We start from the raw sequence: 9,829 nt of genomic DNA, 5'->3' as shown, positions 1-9,829 counted from the left end.
AATCGAGTATTGGGGGGCAGGAGAATTATGCTACTTTATTTAACTATTGGCTCTTCTCTTGTCAAACTGTCCTCCAGAAATCATTTTAAAATGCAATTCCAAATGTATGGTTTGCTAGAATAAGGATAAAAATAACCTGGGACGTTGCCCGTTATCTGCTCAGCAGCTGTTTTCTGTTTCACAAGCCAGTGATTCACTTGATGAGGAAAACTTAACCCTGAAGTGCAGCAGTATGCATGGCTGTTTGTTATATGCTTTTAGAAACTGCTGAAAGTTATTGCTCTCCCTACTGAATTCTCTGATGATAGACTCAATTCATTTTACTTCAGTTTCACACTTCATTAATAAACGCGTTATGCAGGAATACCACATTTTTTCTCTCTCTCTCTCCCTGTCTAATTATTCCCATCTTCTCCAGGGGAGGAAAAAAAAAAAAAGAAAGAAAGAAAAAAGGTAAACTTGCATATACTTACCCAGTTACATGCAAAAGGAAACAACCCCAGTATAGCTCACTGCTCCAGAAACAGTTGTGTTAGTATTTCAAATGTCTGTGTTAAGCACACTTGGAACTAAGTGTGGTCTAATTAGCATGAAAATGCTCTGAATGCCCTTTAAATTCATATATATTATGCAGAGCTCTTCAAATGTTTCTAGGATCCCTTTCTACTCCGCAGGACTGGGGAAGATTCTGGTAATGCAGCCATGTAGTCTCACCTCTTTCTGCTCTCTCATCCTGGTCTCTCCTAGGTCCCAGTCCCCTTTTCTCTCTCTTTTCCACCCAAAGAGTCAGGAATTAGCTCCATCTCTTTGTTGCTAAAAAGGAGGACACAACAACCACAAAACAAAAACCCTCTCCAAACACAAACATCCCATCAATTTGGAATGTAATTCCAGGCTTTCCAATTTAAATATGCACACAGTGCTGCAACACTGAAGGACTTCAGATGTTTAGGCCATGGTCTTCAAATACACATCACACACCAGCCATGCACTTTTATAACAGGTGACTCCTGAGGTGATTTTGGAGGGGGACTTTTTATAAGGGCATGTAGCAATAGGACAAAGGGAAATGGCTTTAAACTAAAAGAGGGTAGATTTAGATTAGATATAAGGAGGAAATTCTTTACTGTGAGGGTGGTGAGGCCCTGGCACAGGCTGCCCCAAGGAGCTGTGGATGCCCCATCCCTGGAGGTACACAAGGCCAGGCTGGATGGGGCTTTGGGCAACCTGGTCTGGTGGGAGGTGTCCCTGCCCATGGCAGGGGGGTGGAATTTGTTGATCTTTAAGGTCCCTTCCAACCCAAACCATTCTGTGATTCTAGGATTTTATGATTTTAAATCTTCAGCCTAAAAAGGGCGTTCCTCCCCTCTGGTGTGTGAGGCTGGTACTGCGCGCTCGGCCTGTCGATGCCTTCAGCCCCCCAGCGAGGGATCCTCCCATCTCGTTCCCATCCCTGCCAGGGCACTGAGAGGCCTCCCCGGGCTGGGGGTGCTCCCCCAGGCACCAGGCACCACGCTGGGGACGGGGACAGGCCACAACATGGGCCCGTGGGTGGGCCTGGGCCTGCAGGGCCCATGGCGGGGCGAGGACATGCTGGGGGGGCTGGATGTGTCACTGGTGCCAGGGAGATGGCTGTGAAATGGGGCTGCAGCGAGGATAAAGCATGCTTCTCTTGGAAACAGCAGGTGCACAAAACCAAGGGGAAAAAAAAAATAAAAAATCACCGAGCTGCTGCATAGATCGAGCAGTTATGATGGGAATAGGATGGATGTCCTTAACTGCCAGCTCAGCAACTCGAATCTTTCTGATTTTCTTTTCCAGGTGTTGCAGGCAGCACAGAATTGCATCCGAACAACTTGCCCCCTGTCACACACCGTGTTGAGCACAGAGGCTGCATCATGCGTGATTTACAGCACACACAGGAAACCACCAAATAATTTGGGAAGTATTGCAGAGCTGCTCTGTGCAAAATTGGTTTGAAGTGAGGCAACTAGTTATAGTTGCCTTGTACTTGTCAACCCTTGCTTTCTTTTGCTGTTATGGTTTCTTTTTTTTTTTTTGCATTGTTTCGTTTTGTTTTTAAAGAAAAATAAATAGATCCATTGGCAACAGCTATGTATGAGAAAGAGTGCTAGTATAAACGTGTTACACTGACATCTTGTGGTGAGGCAGGAAAATAGCAGCTAAAAGAAAATTAGTTTTGCAAGCCCCTACTGTGTGTACAGTGCATACAGATATCATTACCAGTCTATGAAATACTTGTATGGAGAGAGAAAGGGGAAAAAACACACACACACACACACACACACACACACACACACACACATTTTTTTAACTTACAACAGGCTTTTTATGAGCTAATATAATCTTCTTTCTCAGTAATTTGGAGGGGAGAATAAATACTCAATTCATGTTGAACACCTGGAAAATACATAAAGCAGCCATCCTGTTAAAGCTGTATCGTAAATTGCAAAAATGTAATGTGCTTGAACTCACTAGAACAACAAATTTTTGATGCATATCTAAAAGAAATACAGGCATTGTGCCTGACACAACTTTAAATAGATTGCTTTGTTGCAATTCTCTGAATGCCTGATTTCCCAAAGAGATATATTTCAACTACCATTGAAATTCAATAACTACTGGAAGGGGAAAAAGGTGAAAATCCTTGCAGGATGAAGTGAACAAAAATGCTTCCAGCAAAAGCTGACAGGCTAAATTCAAATGAAAACCATGTAATTACCCAAATGAATTTAGTCAGAGTATTGCAATTTATTTTTCCAAAAGTATCTAAGGATGCCATTCATGATCTACTTCACATGTCATGCAGAAGGGATGCTGTCAATTCAAACTTGGCATTGCATAAGAAATGTAAGGAAGAGTAGGACACTACAGGTTTTAATATTGCTGGCTCTGTTATAGTCAATATAGGAGATTAAGCTTTGTGGTGATACTGACAAGGTACATAGCAAAATAAAATGTATATGAGAAAGGCACTTGGAGTGACACATATGGAAACTGGAGGATAAACACCAGTTTTCTACAAGGTAATTAATATATATATTTTTTTTAGATTGAGAAAATTACTGTCTGCTATTTGTCTCACTTTGAGTCCATTACTTCTCAGACCTGTGAGTTGTCCTTTTCACCAGACTGTTGGATCTGGATGTGTGTTTGAAACATTCAGAAACTTAACTACAACTATTGCAATTGTCTAGTCATCAGGCACCAGGTGGTTTGTTTTCAATAAACACTGAGGGATTCTTTTCAATAATGTTTCATTCCAACCATGTAATATTTGCATTGGGCAGTGGCTTACAAACAAATTCTTCCCACAGCATACTCTGTTATAAAACTACTTGCAGGTTATAAGGGCTATGTTTTTACACAGCCAACTTAACTGAAAGAAGTCTGTGGGTCACGTCCTTCAAAACCTGGAAAAGGCTGGGTCTGCCCAACCTCTTGGAAAATCTCTTCAGGGCACTGATGTCACTTGTAACTGTAAATTTCATCTCCTGATTTTAGAGGCCTCTTAAGAAATGGAAAGCTAATCTCAGTTTTTGCACTAAGAATTGAGTTTTTGCTTGATTGTTAGGAAACTGTGTGAGAAATATAACTAATATGGAAAGGGCTATCATTTTGACACATTGCATCCACTATCATAAGACTTCTGTTTGATGTGTTGAGATAAAAGAGGGGCAGATGAAGAATGAGGATGAGGAACAATAGGAATACAGCAGCTTCTCTTGGAGCAGATTCTGTATAGAAAGATGAAGGAATGAAAATGTAACTTGTATAATAATGATTTTTGAATTTCAAGTTACTATAAAATTTATATTTAAATTTTTTTTAAAGATTCATGGAACTCTTTACAAAAGTGTTTTTTTATTCACATGGCTTGTTTTCTATAAATTTTTATGCTTGTTAGGGGAAAATGCATCTGCATGTCACAAATTCTTGAGGAAGTGTGATAAAAAACAAACTACATTATTTTATTTAGAATGATACTAATCTGTTAACTTCTTGCACACAGAAAAACAGCGGAGAAGAAAAGAACGATTAAAAGAGAATAATGTGCCAAAGGACTTGAATGTTCTGTTTTGCCACTGATAGGTGGGATCTAATGCACGCTTGCTGTAGAAACAATCTTGTTTTTCATCAGTTAAAAATTAACTAGTGTTCCAAGAAGAATGTTACTTTTCAGATTTCCTGCTCCTCTCCCTCACTGAAGTCTTGCCTTGAGACTTGGTAGGAATAACTCAAAGCAGTTGAGTGCAATAATGCTGGTTTATTTATTTTGGATCTGTTTAAATTTCACAGCAAGTTCTCACTTGCTTCATTAGAATGTGAAATTCCTATTCCAGGGATCAGATCTTCAGCTTTTTATGTTTTGAAGTTGACCACTTAACTAAAAGCAATACGAGTACTGAAAATCTTACCTATTAAATCCTGGCAGTAGGAACATTTCTGCTGTTTATAGTTAGGTACCGTCTAAGAATTCCACAGATAAGGGCTGGAAAATCTACAACCTCTATTACACACAGAACATGTTAACCTATAATTAGCACAGAGAAAATCTGATCTCACTTTTTACAATTTTCCTTAGAACAAAGTTATTGCTAAAGTTAAATAGCTACAGTAAGTTGAACAGCTATGGTACACTGAAGCTCTGGACTTGTTTGTCAAAACATTTATTTGGAAGAATATAATTCAACTTGCTAACTGAATTTTGAGATTGAAAATTTTCACTATGTTGAGGCGTATGAGGGAACCAAAGTTATAACTGAACACACTTCATTCCACACCTACCGTGAAAATATTGTATTAAGACATGACTTTAGGAGTGAAAACTGAAGAGCTATGATATAGAATACAAATTCCCACGTATGTAGGAAATTTTAGAGTTAAAAGCAATACTTTCTGAGTATTTGCTAGCAATGAGATACCAGCTGAATAGCCCTTGATACATATCTTGTGGCTATAACTAATGTCTGCAACTTTGGCACTGGATGCTAAGTGAAGCCACTGATTTAAGGCATTGTGCGTTGCTGCATCCTGCATCCTTTGTGACTGTGTCTTATAGGTGTAACTCAAATCAGTTCACTGATTTTCTTCTTTAACATCAAGATTCCATGAAAATTTCTCCAAATGCCATGAGTCTTCCACCACCATGTGTCACCAAGATGGGTGATGGCCCTAAGGCCAAGCTAGAATCCCAAAGCCCAAAACTCATTGAGTCTGAGAGCTGAAATGTTGGTCTGGAAAGTGGCCAGCTATGGATTCCAGGGTAGGGGTGCCTCATCCAGAAAGTCCTTAAAGAGTAACTGCTGTGATTTGTGAGGGATTTACAGGACGAGTTTGCTGTGGTTAGTGAACAATTCCTTTCTGAAGTGACATAAATAAGTTGTTTGCTGTCAATTTACTATGGGAATTAACTTCTATTATAAGCATCTATAACTGACAAGGACCAGCAGGAGACTGAGAATGGGGGAAGTGTGAGTGGAAGGCTTACCCCAAAAACACAAAATCACAGGAGTGACTGATATTGAATTGATGGTGAACCAACACTGTTGTCTTCATATGCTGACTCAGTGGATGATGTGAAATACGTTGGTAGTCAAGTCTCAATTCTATGGACCACCTATTTTTATCACAGTCAGCCCCCCACAAGTTTCCAGTCTTAGAAGGAGAGCCAGTAATTCATTGGCAAAAATACTACTTCCTCTTGCCCATCCACATGGAAAAAAGACAACCAGAATTTGGCTTCTATGTCAATTGTTACTTCTTTCAGTGTTGGAATTATAACAATATTCTCAGACTTTCTTAATTTTCTGACTTCAGTGATGTCTGGAAGGCTGCAGAGGTTGTAAAATCTCAGATGCTACAAATCCTTTTTTATAGATAGAATTTCAGTTAAGTCTGAGGACCAAATTCTGGTATATGAACCTCCTTTTATCTTTACTGGACTTGTACATAGTGGATATAAATGCAGAATTTACATTGTTAATTGTGAATTTATCATCCATACTAGTTCTGAAATTGCATGTTCTTTAATAGCACAGGTTCAGCTCAGGAGACAGCACTTGGCCACGCTTCTCTTCAATATCACAGAAAAAATTACACAGACAAGAGTAGCAAACACTTTAATAAATTGTTTATTAAAAACTGATGGGAGACTTGCTTTTCTCAGAAAAATCTTCATATCATGTAACAACAATACTGGCAGAATCTCACTCAGTGTTTGCCACACCCTCTAAGCAATAATCTGTATACATGTAAACATTTATAAAGTATAACTACATACCTCATTAACAGGTATGGTAACACACTTTCTCTCCATTACTAAAATATTTTCCTTCCAAAAAATATTTATAAATACAGCTATTTTTATAATATTCTCGAGCAAAAAAAAAATAATGTTTTGCAAGATCTACTGCTTGTATGTTATTTTTACTGAAAGTCAGAAGACCCTTAATTAAACTTTATTGTGCCAAGGTTTATGTTTAGATAGTATGTTGTGCAAGAAATAAAATATTTGTAGTGAGATCATGAGAGCACTCTAATGTTTATAAAGGCAGATTTAACTCCCGTGTTATAGAAACTCTTCTATTTTCACAGTAGAAGCTCTTTTTTTCATATTAGTCCTTGCTGTACTGAAGGTAAATTAGGTCTGTGCAGACTAATAGCCAGTTCAGTAGTCAGATTTGTAATACCGGATTTTTAAACGATTACCTATTCTTGGAGACAAGTTTTCAAAATAATTCTGATCTTTGCTGGGCTTTTTAAAGTATGTTAGATATTTCATATACACTGTAGTGTTTTTTTGTGGCTTGTCAAAACTGCTTACAGATGGCCAAAAAGTACAGAGCCTGTTGTTTATGAAGTGAGGTGGGGCTTCTCTGTGCGAGGCATGAACAAAGCCGCAGGAAGACCATTCAGAGAGCTAACCATAAGCAGAATCCCAAGCCACAGAGAGGGCTCTGATACAGGGTCAAATTAGTTAGTGTTGTTGGCATTTTGTTTCAATTCAAAACATATTAAAAAGTTGGAGGCAGAGGATGAGAGTGAAATATGTGATGGACAGAGAGGAATGTTCTAAAACAGAGGAAATGTGATTTGTAGTGCGCAAGCAAGCTTTCACTCAGCAAAATATACTGGGTGATAGCAGCCGAAGGCAGCTGGATGTTGAATAACGAGTGACTGACTGTCCAGTTTGCCAACTCGCTACTCACACCGCTGTTCCCATAGTATTCAGTGGGGATACCAGAGAAGTGAAGGTTGAAGGAATAAACATTATTCTAGCAACAAACTAGGAGAGAAAGAACCACCAGGCAGTTTTGGATGGGCTCCACAGTCTCTCATTGCTATTCCTATTCTATCACTGCTGGAATTTTGCTGTGGAAACAAATAGCAAAGAAAACAATAACAGGATTAAGAACAATGAGAGACTATTAAGTCACATGCTAGTGGTTTACAGCCTATGACATTTTTTTCCACTGGTGCAATGTTAGATTTCTTTTTGGCAATGTTTTTTTGTGCTTTTTTATGTATAACACTTCAGGGTTAAGCACATGACCTAAATGAGGAGGTGATGCTTCTTAGTTCCTCCCTGGGAGGTAAAGTAGCAGGGTCCACTTTGTTACTGTCCATCTGCTTATTATTTTTGATTTAGTTCTCCTGCCTGAATCTGCGTAATTTGGAGAGAGGCCCCTTTTCTGCTCAGGAACAAGAATTAGTGCCTCAGTTGCCAAACCATGCTTCATACTTCCTGGGTATACAAACCCATAGAGAGCAGTTAGTAATCAGTGAGCAAACAACAGTAATGAGCTGATCTCTTTCATGAGCTGCAACTCTGTGAGGGCTGATGTGCAAAGACTACATAGCAATAGACATTTGGGACCAACTTGCAAATGACTGGTAATCCTGTAACCCAGAGACTGTTCTAGCAGTTTAGAAAAGCAGTGTTCTCTAAGGTTAGCTACTTAAATTGTGCTGGAGGACGCTGTTATTGCCAGAGATCAGATTCAGTTTCCTGTTCTTCATTTACTTGTTCCCAGAGCCACTGATATATCCTGACTATACTATAGTAAGACACCGAATTACTCTGTAAACTGGAAAGGTGTTTTGTTCTACTACTGCAGTTCTACACTCTGATTACACAAAAACTAGAAGTTAATATTTCTTCTCAGCAGAAGTCCAACTTATTTTAGTCCTTGATGTCATCTTGATACTCTGATTTTAATTTCCTGATCTAAAAAGTCCAGTTTTATTTTCACATATTTTAAACTTATCTTTATCCCTATCTAAGTGTGAAGTAACCATTTAGATACCCAGGTAACGTGGTTACAAAAGATGCTTGTGACACATCAGTTACATATCATGTGCCTGACCGCTTGCAAAACTCAGCCTCATTTGAACATGTTAAAGGCATTAGTGGTTTCCAAAATGTAGCTGCTGCAGTTGCATGCCTTCCAGAACTTGTTACTAATAATGTCCAAATCTCACACCTGGGTCAGTTTATTAAGGGGTGGCTTTCTGCCTCTAAACTGGCTGCTATAGCCAATTGCATGGCATGCTACATGCCAGCTATGCTTTTGCACAAACTAATGGGGAGTTAATTGCCTGCATTTGTAGAACGACTGGACTGATGCCTTATGTTACCAGATGCAGCTCCCATGCAGTTATTACCTCCAGATGTGGGGAGAAAGGCTAGCAGAAATACCTGGCTCCATTAGCCCAGTCTTTGTTTGACTACAGCGAGTCTGACCTAGAAGGCCTGGTCTGCAGCAGCAGTAGGCACTCAGACCTGTACTTGAAGATAATATTAAAAGCAGTCTGGCTGGACATGCTACTCGATGCTAAATATTGCAGAATCCTGTCTGTCTTGTATTAGGTACCCAAAATCAATAGACTTTGACATTTAACTTTCTGTGCCTTGTTCCTACTTCTGAAAGGAAGTGATAATAATATTCTCTCATCTTAAAGGATTGTTACGAAAATGAACTAATTAATAACTGTGAAGATTTTGATAGTATCATAATGCATGCCAAAACAATGAATAATTCTGTCCTCAAACAGGATTTGACAAGTGGTGAGTAAATGATACATGGGGCCACACACATCAATAATAGTAGTAAAGAAAAAGGAAAATTGAATACTGAATAAGATAATAGCCAAATGGAAAATACACAGTGGTTATGTAATTAGGCATTAAGTCTAATTATAGATAGGCACATGCAGACCGAATTACAGCTGCACAGTAAATCTTAAATCCAGCATTGTCTTTTTAAGTGTCTGATTTCAACAGTATTTTTAATGTTGTGTTTTGAGCATTTACTGCACTATAGCCACAACTGTTATGTATCTATTACTTTCATGGTTTTTCAGCATGATACCTAATTAGCCATGAGGATGTGGGATGTGTAAACAGATAACATCTCATTTGGAAAATAATTCAGATAGTAATGTAAAGTTATCTGAAATGAAATTAGAACTGACCACACTGCAGCTCCCATCTACCCCTGTTCCAAGAGAATTATGAGTCAGCTGGTGTAGTATATTGAAACCTCTTGACAGTTCCCTGCCTAGAGACTGAATCCACTGTCTATTTTCTGCCCATTGTCACAGCTGAGATAAACCAGAACTTCCTGATCTGTAGCAGGAATGATATCAGGAATGATAGATGGGACCCGGTAGGATCTAAGTTAAAGTTTCACTACCAGAATTTTCCATTTGCATCCCACTGACATTATTGTGAATTTTACCAATATCTGTTTGTATGTAGAAAATATGTCTTGGATCTCTGAAAGATAAATATTGAAAAAGGAAC

The sequence above is a fragment of the Anser brachyrhynchus genome, assembly GCF_964034855.1.
Source record: "Anser brachyrhynchus genome assembly, chromosome: Z".
Classification (NCBI taxonomy): Eukaryota; Metazoa; Chordata; class Aves; order Anseriformes; family Anatidae; genus Anser; species Anser brachyrhynchus.
This window is presented reverse-complemented; position numbering follows the sequence as displayed.